Here is a 21,683-nt window from a genome sequence, read left to right as displayed (position 1 = left end):
TTGCTAACCCTTTATATAAAGTTTATCAGTTGCAACACTACCATGACCATGATCATGATATGAGTTCTACAGAGTTAAATGCCTGCCCTCAAAAGAAGATTCTGGTCATTGCAACCCAATTGGACTGTTGTCCCTAATAGTTAGGTGTGTGGCAGATATCTAGATCTAGAGCAGGTTGGGAGTTAGATATACTCCTGGGGTCAGCATTTCCCATTGGCTAGCTGTAGGCAGTTTCTTCAACATGTGAGGTTTTATCAGCTCTTCATCTGGAGTTACCTAACACTGCCATTAACTGTGTAGAAATTATATAGAAAGCATCTACCCTAATTTTTTAGGTCACCCTTCTCCCTAATTTTTAATCATAATGAAGCCTAAATTGAAGGTTCCTAAAGGACTAGTTTGGATAATGACCTTCAGCTCTGTCACAATCTTACATTTATGGTTAGACAGTTTAGTGAGAGCAGGTAAACAATGCTAAAAAGAAAAGGCTTACCAAAATAACTACATGCTTTTAATTAGGTTAATTTCTATGATAGATATGCTAATCTCCCCATACATCATATCATATTAGATAACAAGCAGAACTAATGTTAAGAAGAATTGCTAAACGTTATATAAATCTCGAGCCTAATTTTAGCTGTGCCAAGTTACTTTGCCTTAAAGAAGATTGGGCCTCTATTTTGATCACAGCATTTGATGTTTTACCATTTAACTCAAATGAGTTACATTGCTGATTTTGCTAAGTGTAGGCTCAAATTCTAAATTCCAGCTCTGAGAGACCGTGCACTGTGGTCTGTTAAAGCAGAACAGTATGCTGCTCAGTTCAAATCTTTGGAAAATACCGATTTCTCCAAATTGAAGCTTTACGAGAATGTTTGTTTGGTTTTGGGGAGAGGGTGCAGTTAAGGGTCTAGCAAAACCACTTCTGCTAGGAATATTTCTGAAGTCTAAGTTAAATCTCATATTGAAACAAGAAATAGAATGCTTATCCAAAACACCACAATCTCTACTACAAAATTAGGCACGCTCTTGGAATTTCTTAAATGCTCACTGGACTCATCTACTGCTCTACTGGGAAGTTAATTTGCTACCTGAAAATGGAAATGCAGTAGCAAATTAAGTTCCAAGTCATTACTACATAGTAAGGCATGTGTAGACAGCCAACTGGGAGCAAATTTGCTCCAGGCAGCCAGGCAGCAGGGGTCAGGAGCTCCCTGTTGCTGAGGCAGTGGGACACTGTCCCTGCCTGGATTCCATCACCAGAGCCTGCCCTGGAGCAGTTTCCTATGATTCACACAGGGCCAGGGGAGCTCTGCCAAGGGAGCTCTGGCCCCTGCTCTGAATCTGGAACCGGCAGGGGCTGCCCCAGACCAGGATAGTTTCCAGCCAGCCCCAGGCTGAGCAGGAAAATCTGCATGTGCAGCCCAGAGCTGGCTGGGAACTGTCCAATTTTGGGCATTTGCACTTACAGATGCACCCATTCTTCCTGATTTATACTAAGGACTCAAATCTCTGTCAGTCAGGTTCCTCTTAAGATAAGTGCTCTCACCACCAGCATATTGGTATTTCTCTGTCTCCTGTTATAACTGTTACACTTTATATACAAAATTAAACATCCATTCACCAATTAGAGATAAGACTCTGGGCACTCCCTGGGTTGTGGGTTACAGGTTTATTCCCATGTTCTACAGTTTTCTCATTTTCAAAGTAAGGTCCTTGATTAAAATAGAGGGTGTCTTTACATGTGCTTTGGGTTGGGGAGGTGATGTTTTAATTAGAGCAGCTTTCAGAAGCCACTCTAATTAAAATACCCACAGGGTCTCACGTATTCTGCATCCCATGTTCATTTGACGAGCTTCAGTTAAAGTATTTTCACCGCCATTTTGAGAAGTGGAGATGCTGAATGCACAAGACACTGAGGCTGCTGGAGCATTCTAATTAGAATACTTCAGAAGATTTGATTAAATGAGCTTGCTCCAACATTTCTATTTGGAATGCATTGGGTTAGGCATTGGGAATGTATATAGTTTCCCATATAGTCTGCTCTCCCAATGGATGTTTATTTATTTCTGTACCATGCAATGACAAAAGCAGAGCTTATAAGAACAACTTGGTGTGTAGAGAATTCATCTGAAATGTGAAAGACTGAAAATTAAGTATCTCAGCTGAATTAAGAAATGCAGGAATGGGCACTTCAGTTCCTAGTTGAGTACTCATCCATTTGATTACTGGCTATTCTATAGAAGGCAGAATGAGAAAATTTTCAAAAGTACAAAAATGTCATGAGACAGGAAACAATATTTTGTAGTATGCAAGACTAAGACTGAATCTTTCAAAGTAAATTCAACTTCCTTCAATCAAGACAATTATCATGTCAAAAAATAGGAGTTAATACTACCACAAATAATAAGATATCATTTTGAATAATAAATCCATATTTGGGGTCATAAATTGTAAGAGTAGATGGGGAAAGGAATTGTTGTATGAATACATATCCTCAATTGACTTATAGGGTGCATTTATGTTTTTCCAGGGACAAATAGCAGGAGCATATAGTTGTATAGAAGGCTGTATAGAAGGACCCCCACTTACCTGGGAACCTCCTGAGGCTCCAGTGCAAGTAAGCCAGCAGTAGGGAGCCTGGACAATGGCCAGAGGTGTGGCTAAAACAGCTAGACTATAGTTTCAAGCTGCATATGCTGCTGCCATGTGCACCATCCATTTTTTTTCTGTAGCATGGATTTTTTGGACACCTGGCTCTCCCAGTGCCAAGTATGAAACTATGAACACCCCCCCCCCCAAAACACACACACATACACATGCCGAAGATGTAAGGAACACATCCATGTGTGGCATGTGTGGTGAACAGTGCCTTAGGTAGGTCTGTGGCACAGCATGCTGCATGTGCACACACATCTGGACCCACCCATAGCATGGTAAAAAAATCAAACAGAAATTACATGAACTGAAACACTTGACATACACACATGCACAAATGGCAGCAGCACATTGTTGTATAGAAGGCTGTATAAAAGGACCTCCCTTTACATTATCTATCTATCTATCTATCTATCTATCTATCTATATATCTATCTCTATTAGGGGTGTGCAAAGGATTCAGTTTGGATTCAGCCCAATTCAGGGAACAGGGATTTGATTCATTGATTCAGATCATTGTCCTGATTCAATAAGGCCAAATCCAAATCTAAAGATTTGTTGCTGATTCAGAGAATCACCAATTTGGCCATAGACACAGCTTTAAATGTTTTTTCTACCTACCTCAAGGTACCAGGCACAGCTCGTGAATTCTGAGTTGGTGGGGCAGATGGAGCATCCCACCAGAGTGCAGCGGCGGGGGGGTATCCCCAGCATGCTCAGCACTGGACCAGAAGTGGAACAGAAGCACTTGCAGTCCACTCCTGGGTCCACCGGCAAACACGCAGGGCCCTGCCTTATGCCCCTCTGGCTTGGTGATCAGTGGCGGGGGGAACCTGGGTGCCCCACCAGACCCAGAAGGCACCAGTCGCCAAGCTGGAGAATAGGAAGGGGTCCCCGATGTGCCTTGTGGCGAACCTAGAAGTGGACCAGAAGTGTTTCTGTTCCACTTCTGGGTCCACCACTGAGCATTCTGGGAACTCCCACATGCTCCCATGGGGTGCTACATCCACCCCATCATCTCACCGTTCATGAACCGCCTGGTACTATGAGGTACATAGCAAAAACATTTAAGGCTGTGCCTATGTCCAAATCACCAAATCTTTCCAGATATCTCTGAATTGATTCTAAATGTTCCAATTCAATTAGAAGAGTTTAAAAGGTCTCCTGATTTAATTTGGATTCGGAGATTTGGCTGTCAAAACAGGCTGAATCTCCACCAAATCGAATCAGCAACCAAAGCTTCTCACAGCCCTAATATCTATATATAGATATATAGCTCTCTCTATATCAATATATAGGTCTATCTATCTATCTATAGATAAGGATATATAGGTATATAGATATATATATACATATGCATGTATACATGCAGGCATCTTCTGGACTGCTAATTTGCAGTGCAAGGGTCTTTTTGACCCTGGGAGGTCAAAAGTCCCAGTGTCAAAAAAATCCATGTTAGAAAACAGCAGAGAGTGTTTCAGTTCACGTAATTTTTGTTTGATTTTTTTGCTTGATATATATATGCTTCAGTATACATGATCCTAATTGTACTTAGGATGTGGATATTGACCGAAGTAGGAAAGTGCCAAGGTAAAAATTCATTTTGGGGGGGTATTTTTTCATATTATTATATTATGAAAACTGAAATATTTTTGGGCTGCTATTGTAAAACAAAAATTCAAACTGTTTTGGACAAATATCAGTTGACATCCCTTAAAAATAGTTAGTTTTATGCCCAAATTGTGATCTCAGTTATATTTTTTCCAGAAAAAATGTAATTGTATAATCACAGCATGACATGAAATGAAGAAAAAATGTGCACATAAAATATCATGAAGAAATTTACACTACTTATGTATGCACTGACAGGTATTTTTGTCTATTATGATTTTGTCTTTGTCATATGAGAGTCAAATTTAACTAAAGGAGTAGCACAAAGGGAATTAGAATTGGATACATTCTTCTAAACAATATATTTTGAGTACTTTATGCAGTCCATTTTTTAAGTAACTCAGGTGACAAGACTCCCTTATGAGACTTGTCTGTAATCTAATAAACTTCTATATGAACAAGAGGTTTTCCCATCCTGTGAGAACTGCATCCAGAATAAAACATAGGTTTTCATTTGACAATGACTCATCCATAGTGTTATAAGGAAAACCTGCTGCAAGGTTAAGGTTTTCAATTAACAATTTGAGAATCATGCTAAAGTATGAAATATAGCTGATCACTTGATAAAAACTAATTCTTGTTATCTTATGAGCTGCAATGCAAGTAAATGCAGACAATAAGAGATTGTTCCTTATCTATTATTAATATACTGTTTCACAAGTTTGGTATTTAAAATGCTTGCTTTAGTTGAAGAGAATTTGAATTCACTAGGAAGGAAGATGCAATGCTGTAGGGCAGGGCAGGCAATTCTTTTGGCTGGAGGGTCATTTAATGAGTTTTGGTGAGCTGTTGAAGGCAGCATGTGTAGCCCTGTCCCTTGACAGTTGCCCTGCCCCCTGGTCTCCATCTTGGGACTGGAAGTCCTTCCCCCTAACCCCTAACCCTTGCCACCAGAAGTCTCTCCCCTTGCTCCCTGAACATACTCCTTTTGGGAGGGGAGCGTTGCCATCTTGGAACCAGAGAAAACCCAAATTGTACACTAAAAGTCAAACACCTACTATAACATATTTTAATTTTATTACAGCAAATATTTATCTGATTTGTGTTTGCATACTATATAGAGAGGTGATTGCAGGATAACACAAAAATAAAGTATTACTCTTGTAATATTATGTGCGGGGTGTGGCTGGTGGGGGTGTGGTGGAGTATGGGTGTGGGGGGGGTCAGGATGTGGGTGTGTGGTGTGGTGTGAGGAAGGGTGGGGACCCTCCACACACTCTCCTACATGGAGTGCAGCCCCTACTTCCATCAGTACCCCACTCAGGGCACTCATGCCCTGTGCTGGTGCCTGGTGGTGCATGGCTTCAGCCAGCACTGCATGTGGAGGCTAGGAGCACAGCCCGCCGAGCCTGCCTCTATCATGGGGCCTCCATAGGGTGTGTCTGCAGTTCCCACACTTGCGGGGCACCAGGTGAAGCCCTGTCCTGGAGCAGATGCTTCTGAACCCTCTGCTGCACAGGTCCCAGGACTTCATGAGGAAGCAGGAGTGGGGCTCCTTCCACTCCAAGTAGGGTCCTGGGACCTGTGTGGCAGGGAGTAGGGAAATCAGCTGGCTCCAGCATGGGGCTTCCCCCAGTGCCTCGCAAGAGCAGGAGCTGCAGGCAAGCTGCACAGAGATCTTGTGATAGAGGCAGGCCAGGCAGGCTGTGCTCCACACCCCCATGACCAGCACCATCTGGAACCACAGGCTGCCATGCACCAGCACCTGCAAGGGGCATGAGCACCCCAAGCAACCCTGTCTGCTGCTGCTACTGCTGGCAGTGGGGGATATGTGTCATGTGCGAGAGTGGGGGTCCCCATACCGTCATCCACCCTCACACCTACACTCTGCCCACCCAAACTCTGTGCTTCTACCACCTCCCTGGGAGTGGGCTCCATGCTGCTGTCAGACCCATACCTACAATCCCTGTCCCCATCCAGCTGCTGCTCCTCTACCCCTGCTCCCACCCCCACCATTTCCCTACCTGCTCTCCAGAGCAAATGGGATGCTGGGAAATCCAAGCAGATCTCCCTTGGGTAGCTGCAGAAGCATCAGCCCCACCTGGAAGCTGCTGCTGGCTGGACCATGCCCTTCTGCCCACGAGGGTGGGATTAAGGGGCAATAGGGTCTGTTGGGGGGGTACATATATGTGGTGCCTCACTACCACCATTGTGGGAGAAAGGGCTGGGTGGAGTACAATTCATTGGTGGATGTTCACGGGCTGGATGAAAGTGCCTGGTGGGCTGAATCTGGACCGTGCGCTGTATTTTGCCTGTCCCTGCCATAGGTAGTGTATGTAATATTATTCCACTTATCATTTTAGCTCTTAAATGTTTGCTTAGCGCCTGATGTATATATTTTGGTCTATGGTAGTTGTCATGAAAAATCAAAAGAGATTTTTCTTAGTAGAATTAATATTTCTTGAATAGCCTGATCATATTTAACTGCTAAGACTTGTTTTGCCTATTTCCTTTTGGTCACTGTCCAGCACCTCTTGCCCCATTTATGTACTATTTGTAATTCTTTTTTTAATGACCCACAACCTGAACACTTTTCAGATTCTGGACTTTTCCATATAAAGGAAACCATTTCTTTTCAGTTTAATATATTGGCCATGGCCATGCCAACCTTGTTCAACATGAGCTGTCTATGTAAAAACATGCTTCCAAAAATAAGCTAGGATAGTGTCAATCATATAGAAACCTTGGTCTCTCATTTCCTTTTGGTTATCACTTTACCTTCTATGTTTTTTTCAGTTCTCAGTTCTTTTCAATCCTTGGTATTTGCAACATGTCCCTTCTAAGGATCTGAGCGAACACTGTAGGTATATGGTTAAAGGCATCTAAGCTGGCTTTCCTTTATTCTTACATCATGCTTAATACTTCTGGCTATAATAACAAAAAATGATGTCAAGACCCCATATATCTATTTTCTTTGAGCAAATACTTCAAAATATAGGGTGCCTGAACATGAGAGTGGAGACTGCTCCGATGCGCTGTAATGGAGTGAGGTAATTACTATACTCCAGCAGCTTCCCACATCTAGTGTATCTGTGTCCCCACACTTCAAAATGGTGGCAGGGACACTTGAACTAAAACTCATTGAGCGAGCTTAGTTCAAACCCCCCCAACACCATTTTGAAGCACAGGGACGCTGATACATGAGAAGCTGTGGTACTTTAATTAGAATGGCTCTTTTATTATCAGTTTAATAAAAAAAAAATACCACCCTAGATAGCTAATCTGTAATGGTAATCTGTAATCAGTTAGTGTCTGATATGATTTGTTTGGGAGTTTTCTTGAAGACTTATAAGAATATTCTGAACACTGAACTATTCAGTATTGTTTGTAATGGATAGTATTGTTTGTAATAAGAAGGAGTCCATTACATTTGGTTTAGTATGTATTTATTGCTCCATGTATATCTACATACAATGAATGATATCCTCAAGGGAAACCAGTGGGTTCTCCCTTTATTAGGTTAAACAAACATAGTACAGTCATTTATTTACCTATATAATTAAAAATGAAATGTTGTTACCTGAGAATGGAAAATAAATCTCTTCAAACTATCCGTTAGTTGCAGTTATTTTCCATTACTCTCCTTACGTTCCTGTAACCATTCTACCAGACATGGAACAGCAGTGACAAGGGCTGAGTTCAATTTAGGGGTTTTACCCAAATGTATTATCCACATTTAAACCAAATGTGGTATAAATGGTGCCTTGAATCACCACCCAGAAACCTGGGGAAATAAACTCTGCCTGCCTATTCCAATGTAAACAAACTTACCGACCAAATTTTAAGACACTTTATTGCAGGGGGGAAGGAAAAAGGGACAACAAGCAGAGGTGGAAATCCTTAATAATCAGTAGCACACCACAACCAACTATTAACAATTTATTGTAGTCACTTTATTTAAAGTTCTCTCTGAGTCCCACACAAGGTGAACTTGGTAGCCAGTAGGCCAGTAAAGCTGCTAGCTCAAGCTTTCCCTTTGCACCACCACTGCTGAAGCTGTCGTTACTCCTCACCAGTGGCCACTACTCTCTTCTGGTTGCAGAAACATTTCAGCTGTTTTAGATGTAGAAGAAACTCAAGAACTTCAACTCTTGAGAATCTAGCAGGTACAGACTTTGACATGACCTACTAATGCCCCCAGGATTTCAGTTCTTTAGAAACAAGTGGGTAATATGTCCCAGCCTGACCCTATCAGAGAGATTGTTCCAGAACTTTTCCCCTCCACAGCCAGATGGTGAACTGCAATGCCATCCCCTAGGAATGCTTCTACCTGGAGCTTCCCCCCCTATTTTTGGCAGCCGAAGGTCTCTTGGACCCTCACAAAAGTCATCGTGAGTGATGGCCCTTCAGCAATCTTTACCCAATTTTATCTTACAGCATAAGTGCTCTTATAAACCTTACAATTTTGTACAGTACAGCAGGGCTGTACACAAACCTGATTCACCTGGTCATTTATATTAAAAATGTTACAGCAGTTAAAAGCATGTTAGCAGCTAAAAATCAGTTTAAAGCATGATTATGGTCAAATCAAGCACAAAAATGTTTCCCACTTTTCTCTCCCATAACATATAAGTAGACCTACACAAATAAGGGACACAGTTCTTAGCAATCTAACCATGAATACTAATTCAGGTATGCAGATAAGCACCACAGAGAGGTTGTAACACAGGACACAGACACTGTAGCCTGGTAACATCCATATTCAGGTCTTGGGGATAAATTCTGCACTTGCTTCCACTATTGTATATTCACTGTACCTCCAGTGAAATCAAAAACGCTAAATAGTACTTTGGTTTTACAGAAGTGTGACTGAGAATAGAAAATGATGCTTGCTTTTCACTAAGTAACCCGTGCCCAAGTTTTATGGAGGGCAAGTCCAAGGTTAATTCTATAACAAATCCTTTCCTTTTTGTGAGAAAACCCTGTATGTTATATGGATAATGACTATAGGTAATATACCATCACATGCTGTTTCTATTCATTAATCCAGAACTGTCTGTTACTCCCAAGATTCATTAAATTCTAAGATATTTGTTATACAATGAATATCTGCTTCATTTCCCCAGGAATGGTATGGAAATCCTTTGTGACCATATTACACTGTATGCTGGGAACTGATTACCTAGGAGACAGTGAGATGATGCATAAATTTTGGTCTCCATGCTTCAAGAAGGATGTAGACAATTTGGAAAGATTCCAGAGCAGGGCAACAAAAATGATAGGGGCCTGGGAGACAAGATTTATGAGGAAAGGCTGAAAGACCTAGGGTTCTTTAACCTGGGAAAGAGAAGGCTGAGAAGAGATTTGATAGCAGTCTTCAAATAACCGAAGGCTGATTATACAGAGGATGAAGGTGGGCTTTTGTAGCTCTAGGGGAAAGAACTAGAAGCAATGGCCGCAAGCTGCAACAGGGGGAATTTAAAATGGAGAACAGGAGGAACTTTCTGATGATGAGGGTGGTCATTGGTCAAGTATTGGAACAGGCTATCTAAAGAAACTGTAGAACCTCCATACTTGGAAACTTTTAAAAGCAGGTCAAACAGACACTTGGTTGTGATAGTTTAAGTCATGGATGATCCTGCCTTGCATAGCGAGTTGGACTATATGATTTTATGAGGTCGTCTCCAGCCCTGCTTTCCTATGACCTTAAGTATTAGGGATGGACTATTTGAAATTTTACTAAAGAAAATCACAAATTTCACTAAACTTTCTGCAATCTAAAAGTGATTTTTTTTTTATCTATATGTATATAAATAATAGTTTCATTATGATAGATTAAATTGCAACAGGTTGGGTGGGGCATTGCTGGGGAGAGAGAGAATACCCAAAGAAGGCCATGTCTACATAAGAAGCTGACTGCACAGTCATTACTCCACATTCATTTAGTATTTGTATAACCAAGTACTAAATGACTGCACAGTAACTGGAGTTACTTCAAAGTAGTGTCACCGAACACAAGCTTTTTTGTGATGCTGATTGCACAGTAGCCTGAAATTACTGTGCAATAGTGCATCATGCTTTCTGACATGCAACACTACTGCGCAATAGTCCAGGCTGCTGTGTAGTCAGCATCTCATGTAGATGCAGCCAGAATATATGGAACAAGCAGACCAGTGGGGAAGGGGTTTCACTGTCCAAAGTAAACAGCTTTTTCAGCACTTACCTGCAATTCACTGCTTTATGAAGACAGAGGCATGCCATGTCATCTTTCATAAAATGGCAGTTTCACCTTTCATGTGTAAACTATGTTCTCCTTTTCTTGTTGTTGAAGAAAGTCAGATATACTGCGAATGAAAGTTTCATTTGCAGAAGGTGTTTACCCAGTATGCAGTGATACTCTTGGAATCAGCAACACCAATTCAGAATTGGATGGGGAATAGAACTGAACAAAAATCAGTGAAAAAGCTCTTATCTTGTGTTTAAGATCTCATGCTCATGTCAGTACTGGAGTAACTGAAAAAAGCTATTTCCATTTGGTGACATATTTTGAGTTTGTGGAATTTATTTTCATCTTTATACTACATAGAGCAGATGCCTTTTAATTCCACCCCTCCCCCCACCAACACATACATTGTCCCTTGAAGTTAATTACTTAAATAAAATAGAAATGGTTTTCTGGAGATATTGAGAGAAACCTACCCCAGACAACCAACAGGAGATTCATGTCAGCTATGGGAGACTGAGGTGCGAGTTCCTATTTCAGAATTAGATAGAAAAAAGATTAACTCTAGCTCTTCAATCTGAGTATTCCTGCCACTGGGATATTGGCAATTCTAAGCTGTATCCCTCTTTTCTTTCATCCAAAAATTCCATACTGTAAATTAAAATTGATATTGAATTGACACATTGACTTTTCTGATGAAAAAAAATGTCAAAAATGTTTACCAACTCTAGTCCTAAATTTCTTGGCTCTTGTCCTAGATCGTTTAGGTCTGATACTCAATGGCTGTGTCTATACAAATCACTTTACTGTGCAGCAGACTAATTTCCTGTACAGTAAAACATCACCATCTGCACATCCATGGCAATTAGGGTGTACTAGACTCATTTACTTCACTGCTGGATAGTCCCATCAGATACAAGTTGTATTTGGCAGCACAGTAAATGACTGTGCTTAAATGCACATGTAGACAATGATGTCAAGTTTCGTTTACTCCTGGTGAAATTGAGCTGGAGTATATTCACATTAACTGCATGTGTAGAACATGCCCAATGAGTATTAACATGTATAGGGAGAGATGATATGGGAAGACAGAGGAGATGAGTAAACTCTGAATGCCCTATCTCCTATGCAACATCCTCATGACACTGAATATGTTGGCTGGCTTAGGTGGTGGAGCTTCTCCTAGCAAACAGCTTTGTTGCAACTCAAAAAAGACTAGCAAAGAATGAACTTGGACTACTGCTGTTCACAGGTCATGAATAGCATTTAGTTTATGGTTGCCAAAGAACTATTATTTGTGGGGTATTTTCAGTGTGAGAAAGGAAGGGAATGAGACAGACAGCCCCCACAGTTATGACAGATGGTGTTACAATTACAAAAATAGCAAAAGGATTACATTTTAAGAAATAAAACCTATGTTTGTTTTCCTCCACTTAAGCTTCTTAGCTCTAAAAAAATTAGTTCTGTTAAGGTAATAGGTATGCAGCAAAGTTCCTGTCACTTCTGAAGTGTTTTGTAAAGCACTGTGACAAAGAGAAATTCCTTTGCTGTGGAAAATATTAGTCAGAATCAGATTCAATAACTGTGATGTGATTGGCAGAGAATTTATAATATACTCATATATACTACTGGAACTTTCAGGAATTTATCTATGTTCCTTAAACCTTATATAAGAGAAGTACAGTTGCAGTGAAAGATTAAGATTTAAGAAATAAAAACCATTTACTAATCAGACAGGCACAAACTGGGTTAAAGTTGGTACTGTATTTTGCCTTGCTTTAAGATGGGCAGATGTGTTGTTATTTTACTTCTTATGGCAAAGAAGAAGAAAAAGGACTGCCAATTATGTCTCAACATGAAACTCATGATGATTTTTGAAAATGGGTGTAGTTCTTGGAAAGCACTTAGTAAACAACACAAATGTTGTGTGTAATAACCAAAAAGGATTCAGTAAGAGATAACTGAATGCATAAGCCCCTCTAAATGTTAAAAGTGAAAGTTGCCTTAAAATAGTTTTTTGCAAACTTAAAAATATCAAGGCTCATGAACATCTTGACAGATAATAGTACACCAAATACTAATGACATTTTTCCAAGTCTTTAGAATGAAGCTGTACAAATTTGACACCAGCCAGACTTTAACTAACATGGTCAGAATAAAATGATGGTCAGGAAAGAGTTTAATTTGGTCAATGTACAAAAGGTTCTTGGCCCAGACAGACATTAGTTATATCTTTTTCACTGAATTAGGTGACAGCATAGATTTATATCAGGTTTCAAATATATATAACATTGTGAAAAAGAATACATTAAATAGATGCTAGACAGTGGAGCTCCAGGCCACCCACCACACCCTCCAGCTAAACAGCACCCAGGCGCTTTGAAGCACCTTCATATGAACCCTCATAGAATGAGGGTTCAGACTGTCTCCCAGTTAAGCATTTTTAAAGCACTCTGCAGCTGTGCACTTCTGTCAGTGCATGGCTATAGAGCTTGTTCTGTGGCTGAACGTTTGACAAATCGTCATGTCTGTCAGTGCCACTGTCACATCTGTCAGCTCCCATAAACTACTAACTCATGTTTAATTCCTTAAAATGTGCCTTAAGGGATACAAAAGTCTTGTGTTGGTTCTTTTTCATAGTAATGGATTGTATCCACATGTAGGTTAGCAGCAATGTTATCAGATTGTGGACCAGACACTCAAGCTTCATTTTAGCTTCCTTTGCTTTTAGGTATGGCGATCTGAAAATTCTTTTGACAAGCACAGCTACTACCTCATACCTCCTTGGAAGTATAATGTATACCAGGCACAACTCTCAGGAACTTATTTACACCTTTTTTAATAACCACTTTTACTGCTCAGTTTAGAGGCAAGTACTTGATGTAGTGGGACAAAACTTTTGAGGATTCAGGTAAATAAAGGCTTGGGCCCTCAAAGGACTCAGGCATCCATTTACCCCACTGGATTCTGGGGAAGCTAGAGAAGAAACTAGGCACCTAGCTGCTCAGCCTGGGTCCACTCTAGGCTTGTACAAAAGGTAGAACTGCGGACACTTATGGAACTTTTCAGTTATAGAAAGGAAGGACTTAATCAGATTTAGATAGTCCCATTGTTGGTTGGATTTGGGGTAGGAGGGGGTTGAAACATGGCAATGTACTTAGACAGCTGAAGTATACCAAAGTCCTGTTTCAGCTGCCCTAGTTCTTTATGGGTTCTGACTCTTGGTTTAGTCAGTGAAAATATGCTTTCATTTTCCCTGTTTCTTAAATACCTCCAACGCAAGCGTCAGAAACACATGGCAAGATTGAATGTTAATTTATATTAGTTACAAATGTGGCTATACTTCAATTCACATAATTACAAGCATTTTTCCACACTTTTTTGCTTTTCCATGAATAGCATTTGAAACTAACACATTAGGAGAAAATGGAGGCTCAGGCAATTACCAAAATTATAGGAAATTACTAGTGGATGCTTGATGTACTGCAGGGAATCAGCGAGTGAAGAAATGTAGCTGCTAGTCACACCTGTGCTGATTTGCACTGTCAAATAGAAATTATCAGGAGTAAATATAATTACTTAGCAAATTTAATAAATACCAGTGGGTTTTGAAACAGCACTTGGTTTCACAAATTATACAGATATAAATATTGTTACATACCTACTAAATGGCACCTTTGAAAAAAATAATTTGTACCCAGCTAACGTATTCACCAGCATGACGATTGGGTAGCTAAAGGTTGTTATAAATCAGAGAAAAAGAGTTGCATGTCATACCATATCTTAATTAGCTGCCTTAAATATGCAAGCTTTTACCATGCTTATTTTCTGGAAAAAATGTTTCTAGCTCTTCAGTTATCCTAGAGAGGCAAACACTTAAGCTGTTCTCATGTGTTCTAAATAAGGTTTTGATAGAACAGAATTAGTAAATATTTGTAACACTTCAGATGAAGTGCCCTAAATAAGCATTTAATTAAAAAATAAAAAAGTTATTGCTACTCAAGCTTTAGTGATTGCCAATAATTGCTTTACAGAATTTAATGGTTATGTAATGAACATAAATAGGGGGAAGTAATAAGAATAAGAAATTAAACAATGTTTTTTTCCTACTAAACTTTAATTTGTGTGCTCATAGGAATCATAAAAGTGATTGGCTTCTTGCAAAATGGATATTAAAACATTTAACTATCAATTCTTCTGCAGGTTCTATCCAACTAACTCATATTGACAACCATGTTTCATGATTTATTGAAGACTAATCCTATTAAAAGTTTATCAAATATTCATATTTTTCCCCTAATCAGAGTATAATGAAAGCATGAGTCAGAGAAAGGGACTTCCTTTATGAGATATAAAACCAAGCCATTTCTTATTACAGTTAAATATTGAGACTGTAAAATGAAAGATCGGGTCAAGTGCCAGTTGTAATGAACTATAGTTACCCCTTTTAAAAATCACTTCTTTATAAAAATGAAAGAAAAGATACTCTGTGTGCATCCGTGTGTGTGCATGTGTATGTGTTATGTATACACACACATTTCTATTGTTTTTTTAAACCTGTTGCTTATTTTAATAATTAAAGTTATAATGATCATTTTTCCACATAAATATATGCAGTGATAAAAAAAAATAATGAGGAACACTTACCATCTATTTTGTTTATTTCCTCATTAAATGAAGTTATCCAGACTGCCTCTGCCCCATACTGCATGAAATTTATCCTGACTATAGATAGGAATGGGTGACACCTTCTATGTAATCATGTTAAAAACAGCTGCTGCATCATGAACTGAGCTCTAAAAGCTGTCTTCACGCTTTCCAATTAGTTTTTCTTTCCTCATTTACCCCTAGTATTACAGAGACAAAAATGGAGTGGTCATTCCAATTTCAGTGCCCATATTGAAGAGCTTTCCTATCTCATAAGGAAATAGGGTGGGGGTCCTTAATTTCCCAGAAACCAGTATGAAGTTTAGAGGTCCAAAGCCCATAACTTGCTAGTTTTTCCTTCCTCTTCACACCTAGCAGAGTAGGTTTCCTTTTCCAGTGCTCTATCCCAACATCATATCAACATACAGATTTTTAGGCAGATGCAAAAACTATCATCCAGCACAAGACAATAAAGACATTCTGTCTCTCTACCATTGTCCCCCACTTTGAAAGCGTCTGCCCTCCACCCCCAAAGTCTTGGATACTAAATGCTAAGAACTAAATATGCAACCATAAGGCCTCAGCGTAGATGAATTATGGAAGTCCTTTAAACATTATTGTTACTATAAACAGTTTAGAACACTTTAAACAGTCTTCTCTCCCTACTCTACTCATAGATATTTATTGTAATTCTTGGGTGACCTGCGAAAGCGAGAAAAAGCTGGAAGGAAAATAGATTATCTATTTTCTCCATATGTCTCAAAACATTGAAATAAAAGAAAGTATAACCCACAGCATTTCTATACATGAAGGAAAAGAGTCTCCAAAACATACCTATACCAAATATAATACCAAATAGTAATGCTGATTGCTTAAGAGGGAAATGCAGACTTAAACCCTATTGTACCTCCTAAATTCATTAGGGCCATTTAAGCAGATTTTGTCACCTGCAGTTTGCAATTTGACCCATCCCCAAAATCCTGAGTCTCAATATATATGCCTAAGTACATGGCTGCATGTCTGCCTCTTTGATGTACTGAACAGTGCATACAGTACTTCTTGTCTCTGTGCAGGCTCATTTCCAACCCAACATGGAAACCTAAATATTCAGATCCTGTCTTTACCAAAGTACAAACCTATTTCACTTCTGAAAAAATCATACTTTAACAAAGGGTCAAAAATACCAGAGATAGCTAGATGTGATCACAGCATGTCTGATTGGACCTTGCCATTTACTGCTGGTGCTCTCACGTTCCAATAACCTTCCTGATTTATGCACTGTCAGTGCCAGCCTACTATTTGTGAACCCCTGATGAGCTTCAAGTGAGTGTTTGTTTGAATAAACATGAGCTATAAAGAAAGAAAAGCAACCTCACCAGACATCAGATAGAGAAGGGGGCAGGAATGGTAGCTTAGAGTGGCATAGTGAAATAACTAGAGTGACTTAGAGGAAGACATAATGGCACTTTAAGCAAACAGGGCTGGGTAAAAAGCACACCGAACTATATAGATCTGAGAGTCCTGAGAAACGTTTATTTGGGTGACAGGATGTGTAGAGGCATTTGGATGCCAGGACATGATTACCATGAGTGGAGTGGGAGTGGGTGACTGAAGAGTAGGCAAGGCCAGTGCTTGCTGTAATATGTTCAAGATGAGCAAAAGGAGCCAGATCCCTGGGACTAGAACCAGCTACAGGGCCAGCCAGAGGCCTTCAGAAGTGTTGTGACACAGTTCAGGATGCTCTGATCCCAACTATTACACTAACATTGTATTCTGTGTCCCACACAAGGTCTTCATAGTATTTACATTCCTGGTATTCAGGTATGCTGACCAGACCATTTGCTGTTGTCAGTCATTGGCATGCAACATTATTTGGAAATTTCTGGACATTCTCTTCCAGTTCATACCTTAGTACATCTCTTGCTTTTATGACACTAACATCAAGAAGCATATTGTGAGTGTATTTCTCAAGACTGAGAACTCTTGGGGAGGTGATATCTTTTATTGGTCTAATGAAAAATATTACCTCCCCAAGAATTCTGATTATTTTTGCCTGAAGCCCAGCATGGCTACAACTTTTTAATATTGCAAACTTCTTCCAAGCATAGTGGATGGCACCAAGGTCAACATTATGAAACCATCCAGTGCCTGCCCTGCCCTTTTTAAGTGCAGAGATGCTGATACATGGGATGGAGAAGGCTGCTGGAGTTCGGCAATTGCCATGCTCCAGCAGATTCGATTAACTGAATTTGCTCCAACACACTGGAATTCCAGTGCATTGGAGCAGCCTCCACACTTGTGTATAGGCACCCTGAGACTTTACTGTAGCACTAATTAGGTAGCTGTGAAATAAATATCTCATGTAGATGTGCCCACTGTGGTCAGTCTGTGAGCTGCAGTATCTGACTGACAAAGTAGATGACCAGGACATCTGGGGACCATGAGGGTGACTTCCAGGTAGGGCTATGAATTGTTTAGAAAACTAGTCAGCACTCACTCTCCCCCAGCCCCGCCACTTGAAGAAGACTCCTTTCCCTTAGATAGTAACCCATGTGGAAACATTGCTCTCTATGGTTTAGACAGAGAGTTCTCTGAAGCATGAAGTTGTTGATGAACTCATTTCTTGGGATACAAATTGGCTCACCTGTGTGTGCTTTATGTATTTCTTGTAAATGTTTTCTTCTGCTTGTCTCATCTTGTTGACTATACTGAACATTTAAAAGAAGTCCTAGACTGGGCTCAAAGTGTGTGACCTCTCTCCTGTGCCATTCCTTCCTCTCTGTATTTACTTAAGCAATGCAGTAACTCCTACAGTCTGTGTAGTTAGGGGGTGCTGATGATTCCTAGTTACTTATTGACTCCTCCTGTGGAGCTCCAGGAACACCAGCTACTGGGAAGGGGGGAGTAGGTGTTGGAAGGGGGAGAGGGAGCAGAGAGATGGAGAGGGAGAGGGAGTATCCTATGCTCTTTCTCAGACACATGGAGAAGTGTGAAGTTCCTCCTATGAACTATGAAAAGTGATAGGTCAGGAAGGGTCAGGTCAAGAAATAGTGGTTTTGAGAAGGATGATCAGAGAAGGCCTGATTCTTCAGGGTATTGTTCCTGGATGTGGTGGTATGGACCTCTGTAGAGGAATCTGCTTTTGATTACTATCTGCTTCTGATGACGTTCTGGCAGGATCAAAAGCTACTAAACGTTCTGCACCAACCCCAGCCTAGGTTCTTCTCTCATAGAAAGATACTCATCTTTTCAGTCCTCTAAGGATGTGTCTAGCCTTTTGCCTTTTGAATGCTATAGATACATGCTTGGCCTTTGGCCAGAAGATACATAGCTTCTTTTATGCTGTCTGGGATGTAATTGAGGGTGACCTCTGGTTGTGCTCCATGACAGCACTGAGCAGCAAAGGGAGGTACAGGTGTTCCAGATAGCAGCTACTCCCACTTCCCTACTCATAGAAGCCATGCCTGCTGTTCTACTCCTGCCAGTGAGGGAAGAAGTTGAGCTGGTCTCTATACATTTCTCAGCCCAGGGTGACTCTGATTTGGGGGACATGCAGGGAGTAACTTCCTGCTGTCCAACTTCTTCTAGTATCAGGCTGTGGCCTTGAACCTGGGGCTTCAGCCTGCCTGGCGCAGCCACTCACTCAAGTTTACCATCTCCTTAGCAGAACCCTGGGGTAGACACAGGTGGCCAGAACCCTCCACAGGAGCTTAGCCACACATCCACACCCTGCCACTGGAGTGGCTTGCTGATCCCTCACCTTTCCAATATAAATCCCTGATCCAGAAGAGGAAGTGTATGGGTAACAAGAATCAACTTTATACCTAGGCTGCTGCACCCTTGGCTTGTGTCTCTTCTGACTCACTGATGAGTTTTCTGAATACCCAATTCAGCTTGCCCAGAGACCCAAGTTTGCCCTGACCCTTTGGCTCCTTAGCCCAATTCCAACTTGATCTCAGCTTCTCCTGACCCTGGGTGAATCTTGACCATTCATAGCTTGGTATGATGCCCAGTCCTGGTAGGAGTCAAGCTGACATTGCTGTCCACATAACTCGAGTCTGGGGAATGCCTTTCCCTTCTATTTCACTCCTCCCAGTCCCAAGAGGAGTCCAGCAGTATCTTTTCCCTATGCCTACCCCAGACTGGGCTCACCATGGATGTTCCCATGCTAGACTTTTCACAGTCCCTGGGAGGAGTCAAGTGTGGAAGCATACAGTCATTAACTCTGGAGGGAAAAATTCTCCCACAAGAGAGATCTTCCTTGTTGAAAGGAGGAGAATCTTTCACCTGCAAGCAGCATGTTTCATGCATCAACCCCTATACACTCTGAGTACTCCCTATATTTCTCCCACTATAAATGTAATGCTTTTGGAGATACAAGCCATGTCTACACAAGATGCTGGCTGCACAGTAATGTGTTACTACTGCGCAGTAGTGTTGTGAGGTATGAAGTGGAACATGATGCTACTGTGGAGTAGTAATGAGTTACTTCACAGTCAGCATTACCAAAAAGCCACTTGGAGATGCTACTGCCCAATCATGCTGGTTACTGCACAGTCATTTAGTATGTATGTATACAAGTACTAAATGACTGCACAGTAACAATTGCACAGTCAGTATCTCATGTAGACACAACCACATAGTTGTAGAATCTAACCTGCTTACTTTCTGTTATCTCAGAATTTGAATGGCTCTAACCGCTGAATTTACCTTTGATAAAAATGACATTGATTTAAATTAAATATCACATGCTGAGCAGTGGCCGAGTGTTGAATCTAAGCTGGTATAATTCTGTTTACATTTTAGTATAGTATTAATTTTCTCAAGCAAAAAGAAAGTGGAAAAAGCATTAGACTTAATGCTACACAAGTTCTTCAGTCATCTATGAATTGCTATGTTCTCCAGAATAATCTGGAAAGGTTCCCAGGGTTAATTGTGGTGTCTTTCTGTAGAGAAACCCAAAATAGCTATTTCCCCACTTCTCTCCACCAAAAGGCTATCTCCTGTCACCAGAAGTGAAATACAGGACTGTTAAACCAATCTTGTACTATAACTGTGTTGCCTATTGAGGAACCTTGTTTTAAAACTCCTTTGTATCTGCAACAGAGGTACATGGAGACCTGCGAACTGGTACCCTTGTCTCTGTCACTATCATGATTTACCCCTCTTCCCAGGACAGTTCCCTAATCATTTGACTAACCACCACTTTCTGCCACCCCTTTTGTTGAAGCTGTCTTTGGGCCAAAAAGAGAGCAGGCAAGAGGAGCCTGGCTCTCTATCCCTGTGATGTAGGGAATCCCTTATGAATGATTGATTATTGCATTTTATTCTCAGTTCTAATTGAACAAAATGCATAAAGATTATTGGGAGAAGGGAACTGAGTGCCATCCCAATAAGGTTTCCACCTCATATATTACTGAGTCCAGCCATTTGCATATGTGCCTTCTGGGCCTAATGGCTCTTGCACTCCTTTTTGACTCAGGATCCTCTTCCACTAGCATCCTAATAAAAGTGATGATCTCAGCATCAAACAGTTGCTCACAGTATTTTTCCCTCATCTAAGAATAGGGGAGCTTACATATTGTCCAGAAAGAACACAACAATATTGAGGTTATTATTACATACCCAGGTAGCTATTTTGGATCTCTTTTGAGAATGCAATGTTTAGCCACCTAGGGGTTTTTTAAGCCAACATTCTCTAGGCCAACATAAATGTATAAGAAATATTGGTGTGTCAGTGGTTTTTGGCTTCTGCATTAAGTGAAATAGAGTTGTATTTAATGATGTAGATGCCTAAAAGCTGCATAAGTTCTAGATTGGGCTTGTCTGTTCTGTGGCAGTAGTGTGTCCCAGCCAAGATAGGTTCAAAAATGCCCTGCCCTGTTAAGTATAAATTGAAGGTAAAAAATTTAAAGGTAAAGGCATTTTAAAGGTAAAAATCCCATTTTTGCCAGTGCTGTCATTATGTATGTCCAGGCATACTACATATTTCCCTGCAATCAGCACAAAATGATAATGGATGTTTTCCTGTTTCATTTTGTTTAGTTTCTAAATTACTTCAAGCTTGCATGATTTTCTGGAACTGATGTCAGATCAATTTGCATTCATTTTTAGACAGCAGAGGTACACTGTAAGCAAGCGATGACATTGGTAGAGGAATAAACCTGAGACGTTAGATTCCATGTTATCTGGTCCAGTGCTGATGTAGTCTGTGTCAATGAGAGGGCATAGTTCCCATTGATTGCTCACCAGAAGGAGGTATGGGTAACCAGAGGCAAGTAAATGGGAAGGGAGATGCTGGCGGGTCCGGGTCCAAAACAAACTCTGATGCCTTGGTGGGATTAGTCTGTTGTTGAAGAGATGCTGTTTGGAATGGCAAGCTGTCCATAAGCCAGCACAAGTTTGTCTTCTGAGGCCATCTTGAGACCACTGTCATTTTCAAAGAGAGATTAGAGGTTTTTAATATGTCTGTTAGAAATATTATTAAAAATGCATTATCAATAGCAGATTTAGGGAAAAAAAAGAAAGAAAAAAAAAAAAAAAC

Source organism: Crocodylus porosus, unplaced genomic scaffold (assembly GCF_001723895.1).
Source record: "Crocodylus porosus isolate Cpor-Errol unplaced genomic scaffold, CroPor_comp1, whole genome shotgun sequence".
NCBI lineage: Eukaryota > Metazoa > Chordata > Crocodylia > Crocodylidae > Crocodylus > Crocodylus porosus.
The sequence above is the reverse complement of the archived record's forward strand: the minus strand, read 5'-3'. Positions refer to the sequence as shown.